The sequence below is a fragment of the Mobula hypostoma genome, chromosome 1, assembly GCF_963921235.1.
Source record: "Mobula hypostoma chromosome 1, sMobHyp1.1, whole genome shotgun sequence".
Lineage (NCBI taxonomy): Eukaryota > Metazoa > Chordata > Chondrichthyes > Myliobatiformes > Myliobatidae > Mobula > Mobula hypostoma.
The window spans coordinates 840,900-847,972 of record NC_086097.1 but is presented as its reverse complement, the minus strand read 5'-3'; positions in this window follow the sequence as shown (position 1 = coordinate 847,972).

Here is a 7,073-nt window from a genome sequence, read left to right as displayed (position 1 = left end):
CTCCACTGGCTGTTCAGTGGATTACCACCACGTCTCCACTGGCTGTTCAGTGAATTACCACTATGTCTCCACTGGCTGTTCAGTGAATTACCACCACGTCTCCGCTGGCTGTTCAGTGGATTACCACCACGTCTCCGCTGGCTGTTCAGTGAATTACCACCATGCCCCCGGTTGTTCAGTGAATTACCACCATGTCTCCACTGGCTGTTCAGTGGATTACCACCATGTCTCCACTGGCTGTTCAGTGGATTACCACCATGCCCCCACTGGATCTTCGGTTGATTATCACTCCATCTCTGCTGAATAAGACCATGAGACCATAAGACATAGGAGCAGAATTAGGCCATTCAGCCCATCAAGTCTGCTCTGCCATTCCATTATGCCTTCTTGCCATATCCTATGTTACCCTGACCAATCAGAAAATGATCAACTTCTGCTTTAAATATACCGCCGGACTTTGCCTCCACTGCAATCTTACCAATATTCCACAGGTTCACTACTCTGGCAAAAAAAAATTCCTTCTTACTTCTGTTCTAAAACGTCCCCCTCAATTCTGAGGCTGCGCTCTCTCATTCTGCTTACCCCACCAAAGGAAACATCCTCACCACATCCAGCCTGTCTAGTTCTTTCAATATTCAGTTGGTCTCATAGAAACGTAGAAAACCTACAGCACAATACAGGCCCTTTAGCTCACAAAGCTGTGCCGAACATGTCCCTACCTTAGTACCACCTAGGCTTTACCCATAGCCCTCTATTTTTCTAAGCTCCATGTACCCATCCAGGAGTCTCTTAAAAGACCCTATCGTTTCCGCCTCCACTGCCGCTGCTGGCAGCCCATTCCACACACTCACCACTCTCTGTGTAAAAAACTTACCCCTGACATCTCCTCTGTACCTTCTTCCAAGCACTGTAAAACTATGCCCTCTCGTGCTAGCCATTTCAGCCCTGGGAAAAAGCCTCTGACTATCCACAGGGTCAATGCCTTTCATCATCTTATATACCTCTATCAGGTCACCTCTCATCCTCCGTCGCTCCAAGGAAAAAAGGCCGAGTTCACACAACCTATTCTGGACTAGTTCCTGAGGATTGGAGGGTGGCTAATGTAACCCCACTTTTTAAAAAAGGAGGGAGAGAGAAACCGGGGAATTATAGGCCGGTTAGCCTAACGTCGGTGGTGGGGAAACTGCTGGAGTCAGTTATCAAGGATGTGATAACAGCACATTTGGAAAGCGGTGAAATGATCGGACAAAGTCAGCATGGATTTGTGAAAGGAAAATCATGTCTGACGAATCTCATAGAATTTTTTGAGGATGTAACTAGTAGAGTGGATAGGGGAGAACCAGTGGATGTGGTATATTTGGATTTTCAAAAGGCTTTTGACAAGGTCCCACATAGGAGATTAGTGTGCAAACTTAAAGCACACGGTATTGGGGGTAAGGTATTGGTGTGGGTGGAGAATTGGTTAGTAGACAGGAAGCAAAGAGTGGGAATAAACGGGACCTTTTCAGAATGGCAGGCGGTGACTAGTGGGGTACCGCAAGGCTCAGTGCTGGGACCCCAGTTGTTTACAATATATATTAATGACTTGGATGAGGGAATTAAATGCAGCATCTCCAAGTTTGCGGATGACACAAAACTGGGTGGCAGTGTTAGCAGTGAGGAGGATGCTAAGAGGATGCAGGGTGACTTGGATAGGTTGGGTGAGTGGGCAAACTCATGGCAGATGCAATTTAATGTGGATAAATGTGAAGTTATCCACTTTGGTGGCAAAAATAGGAAAACAGATTATTATCTGAATGGTGGCCGATTAGGAAAAGGGGAGGTGCAACGAGACCTGGGTGTCATTATACACCAGTCATTGAAAGTGGGCATGCAGGTACAGCAGGCGGTGAAAAAGGCGAACGGTATGCTGGCATTTATAGCGAGAGGATTCGAGTACAGGAGCAGGGAGGTACTACTGCAGTTGTACAAGGCCTTGGTGAGACCACACCTGGAGTATTGTGTGCAGTTTTGGTCCCCTAATCTGAGGAAAGACATCTTTGCCATAGAGGGAGTACAAAGAAGGTTCACCAGATTGATTCCTGGGATGGCAGGTCTTTCATATGAAGAAAGACTGGATGAACTGGGCTTGTACTCGTTGGAATTTAGAAGATTGAGGGGGGATCTGATTGAAACGTATAAGATCCTAAAGGGATTGGACAGGCTAGATGCGGGAAGATTGTTCCCGATGTTGGGGAGGTCTAGAACGAGGGGTCACAGTTTGAGGATAGAGGGGAAGCCTTTTAGGACCGAGGTTAGGAAAAACTTCTTCACACAGAGAGTGGTGAATCTGTGGAATTCTCTGCCACAGCAAACTGTTGAGGCCAGTTCATTAGCTATGTTTAAAAGGAAGTTAGATATGGCCCTTGTGGCTACAGGGGTCAGGGGGTATGGAGGGAAGGCTGGGTTCTGAGTTGGACGATCAGCCATGATCAAATTAAATGGCGGTGCAGGCTCGAAGGGCCGAATGGCCTACTCCTGCACCTATTTTCTATGTTTCTATGTTTCTATGTTTCTATTCTCATAAGGTATGCTCCCCAATCCAGGCAACATCCTTGCAAATCTCCTCTGCACCCTTTCTATAGTTTCCACATCCTTCCTGTAGTGAATCGACCAGAATTGAGCACAATTCTCCATGTGGGGTCTGACCAGGGTCCTATATAGCTGCAACATTACCTCTCGGCTCTTAAACTCAATCCCACGATTGATGAACGCTAATGCACCGTATGCCTTCTTAACCACAGAGTCAACCTGCGTAGCAGCTTTGAGTGTCCTATGGACTCGGACCCCAGGATCCCTCTGATCCTCCACACTGCCAAGAGTCTTACCATTAATACTATATTCTGCCATCATATTTGACCCACCAAAATGAACCACCTCACACTTATCTGGGTTGAATTCCATCTGCCACTTCTCAGCCCAGTTTTGCATCCTATCAATGTCCCGCTGTGACCCCTGACAACTCTCCACACAATCCACAACACCCCCAACCTTTGTGTCATCAGCAAATTTACTAACCCATCTCTCCACTTCCTCATCCAGGTCATTTATAAAAATCACGAAGAGTAGGCATCCCAGAACAGATCCCTGAGGCACACCACTGGTCACTGGCCTCCATGCAGAATATGACCCGTCTACAACCACTCTTTGCCTTCTGTGGGCAAGCCAGTTCTAGATCCACAAAGCAATTTCCCCTTCGATCCCATGCCTTCTTACTTTCTCAATAAGCCTTGCATGGGGTACCTTATCAAATGCCTTGCTGAAATCCATATACACTACATCTACTGCTCTACCTTCATCACTGTGTCTAGTCACATCCTCAAAAAATTCAATCAGACTCGTAAGACATGACCTACCTTTGACAAAGCCATGCTGACTATTCCTAATCATATTATGCCTCTCCAAATGTTCATAAATCCTGCCTCTCAGGATCTTCTCCATCAACTTACCAGCCACTGAAGTAAGACTCACTGGCCTAAAATTTCCTGGGCTATCTCTACTCCCTTTCTTGAATAATGGAACAACATCTGCAACCCTCCAATCCTCCAGAACCTCTCCCGTCCTCATTGATGCTGCAAAGATCATTGCCAGAGGCTCAGCAATCTCCTCCCTCGCTTCCCACGGTAGCCTGGGGTACATCCCGTCCCGGTGACTTCTCCAACTTGATGCTTTCCAAAAGCTCCAGCACATCCTCTTTCTTAATATTTACATGCTCAAGCTTTTCAGCCCACTGTAAGTCATCCCTACAATCACCAAGATCCTTTTCCATAGTGAATACTGAAACAAAGTATTCATTAAGGACCACCATTATTTCCTCTGGTTCCATACACACTCTTCCGTTGTCACACTTGATTGATCTTATTCTCTCATGTCTTATCCTCTTGCTCTTCACATACTTATAGAATGCCTTGGGGTTTTCCTTAATCCTGTCCGCCAAGGCCTTCTCATGGTCCCTTCTGGCTCTCCTAATTTCATTCTTAAGATCCTTCCTGCCAGCCTTATAATCTTCTAGATTCCTATCATTACCTAATTTTTTGAACCTTTCGTAAGCTCTTTTTACCCTCTTGACTAGATTTACAGCTGCCTTTGTACACCACAGATCTTGTATCCTATCATCCTTTCCATGTCTCATTGGAATGTACCTACTCAGAACCCCATGCAAATATCCCCTGAACATTTGCCACATTTCTTCCGTACGTTTCCCTGAGAACATCTGTTTCCAATTTATGCTTCCAAGTTCCTGCCTGATCGCCTCATATTTCCCCTTACTCCAATTAAACATTTCCCTAACTTGTCTGTTCCTATCCCTCTCCAATGCTATGGTAAAGGAGTTAGAATTGTGATCACTATCTCCAAAATGCTGTCCCAGTGAGAGATCTGACACCTGATCATGTTCATTTCCCAATACCAGATCAAGTACAGCCTCTCCTCTTGTAGGTTTATCTACATATTCTGTCAAGAAACCTTCCTGGACACACCTAACAAACTCCATCACATCTAAACCCCTCATATTGCAATCAATATTTGGGAAATTAAAATCTCTCACCTCGACAACCCTGATATTATTACACCTTTCCAGAATCTGTCTCCCCGTCTGCTCCTCGATGTCCCTGTTGCTATTGGGTGGTCTATAAAAAACACCCTGAAGAATTATTGACCCCTTCCTGCTCCTAATTTCCACTCACAGAGACTCCGTAGACAATCCCTCCATTTCTGCAGCCTTGACACTTTCATGGCGGGATGAGAAGATGGCGGCGTGATGCAGCTCGGAGCAGCCACTCCGGTGGTGATGTCTGTTATCTGTCAAGTGGGGGGCCATGCACAATCCTGATTTGAGCAGACATACGTGACAGCACGGAGGAACATCTGGTGAAACTTCTGAAATGCCTGTTTCGCTGCCGCTGCTACTGTGTGATTCAGAATCTCCAGAGGGGAAGGCCCCGAGTCCTCGGCTTTGCTTGTTGCTCGGCGGCTGGGGTGGGGTCGAGGTGCTCAGCAGAGATGGTGCTCCGTGCTTGGTGTCAGAGGGCTGGTTGGAGGCTCGAAGTTTTTGGACAGACTTGGAGCCCGCTGCAGTTGGGCACTTCCGAATGTGCTGCATCGGCAAGTTTGCGGCGCTTGGAGGTTCATGGCAGGGAGAGATTCTCCCTTCTGCCATCTGTGTGAGATGATGGGCTATCGGGACTTGAGACTTTTATTACCGTGCCCATGGTCTGCTCTTTATCAAATTATGGTATTGCTTTGCACTGTTGTAACTATATGTTATAATTATGTGGTTTTGTCAGTCTCAGTCTTGGTTTGTCCTGTGTTTCTGCAATATCATTCTGGAGGAACAATGTATCATTTTTTAATGCATGCATTTCTAAATGACAATAAACGAGGACTGAATGTCCTCATAATCTAATCTCTTTTGCCTCTCTCCCTACCCTTTCTGAAACACTTAAAGCTTGGAACTCGAAGTAACGATTCCTGCCCTTGAGCCATCCAAGTCTCTGTAATGCCCACAAAATCATAGCTCCAAGCACGAGGAATTCTGCAGATGCTGGAAATTCAAGCAACACACATCAAAGTTGCTGGCACATTAATCTTGCTACCCCTTTTGCCAATCACCTGTCCAGCTCTTGGCTCCATCCCTCCCCCTCCTGTCTTCTCCTATCATTTTGGATCTCCCCCTCCCCCTCCCACTTTCAAATCTCTTACTAACTCTTCCTTCAGTTCGTCCTGACGATGGGTCTCGGCCTGAAACGTCGACTGCACCTCTTCCTACAGATGCTGCCTGGCCTGCTGCGTTCACCAGCAACTTTGACATCATAGCTCCAAGTACTGATCCACGCTCTAAGTTCATCTGTTTGGTTCAAGAGCAGGAAATTCATAATGAACCTGACTCAGATCGGTCACTGTCTACCATTAGTAAAACAGAATGAGTGGTTTGTATCAATTTACCAGAATCCTCTCTTCAGTAGGTGATGTCTCAATTACATGGCATATATCATTAAGGACCATCAGCTTCCGTGATATCCCTCTTTCCATTACTACCTACCATCAAGGAGGAGATACTGGAGCCTGAAGACCCACACTCAACATTGTAGGAACAGCTTCTTTCCCTCCACCATCAGATTTCTGAATGGTCCATGAATCCATCAACACTACCTCACTTCACTATTCCTCTTTTACAATCTATTCGTATCATTTTTTATTGTAATATAGTCATTTAAAAATGTAATGCACTGCACTGCTGCCACAAGCATATCATATTTCATGGCATTTGTCAGTGATAATAACCTCATTCTGATTCTAGTTCCTGTATTCCCTACAAACTGTGCAGGCCCTAGTCCCTATACATTCCCAGGTTCACTGCCTGGGTCAGATACAGGCAGTAGGGACTGAGTGAATCTCTGGCTTGTAGGGAGATGCAGCAGTGTTCTTAAGAAGGAAATCAAGAGGGAAATGAGGGGGAATGGGATGACCTTGGTGGAGAGGATTAAAGAGAATCCAAATAAATGTTATAAATGTATTAAGGGAAAAAGAGTAACTAGGCAGAAGATAGGGCAGCACATAACCTTGTTGGCTGAATCACATCTCCTGGGAGCCATGTCACAGGAAAGCAGCATCCGTCATCTGAGACACCCAGAATAGAAAGAAGACTCAGTAACTCACTGACATCCATGAATGAAATATGTGTGTTCTTCATTGCTGTCAGTCATCTGCAACCCGTCATTTGTTATCAAAATATACAACTCTGAAATTCTTCTTCTCCAGGTAGCCACGAAAGCAAGAAAGAAATGAAAGGTAGCACAATCATCAATTCCCAACTTCCCCCTCCCTGCACAATAAAAACAAACAAAATCAGAATAGGCACATTGAATTGAATTGACTTTATCACTTACCGTACATCCTTCATACACATAAGGAGTAAAAATCTTCATGTTACGTCTCTGTCTGAATGTACAATGTGCAATTGCTTTGAATCAATGGACTGGACTGTACTCAGGGATTCATCTTTGAATCTGGATGAGTATGTTGCAGTTGTTACC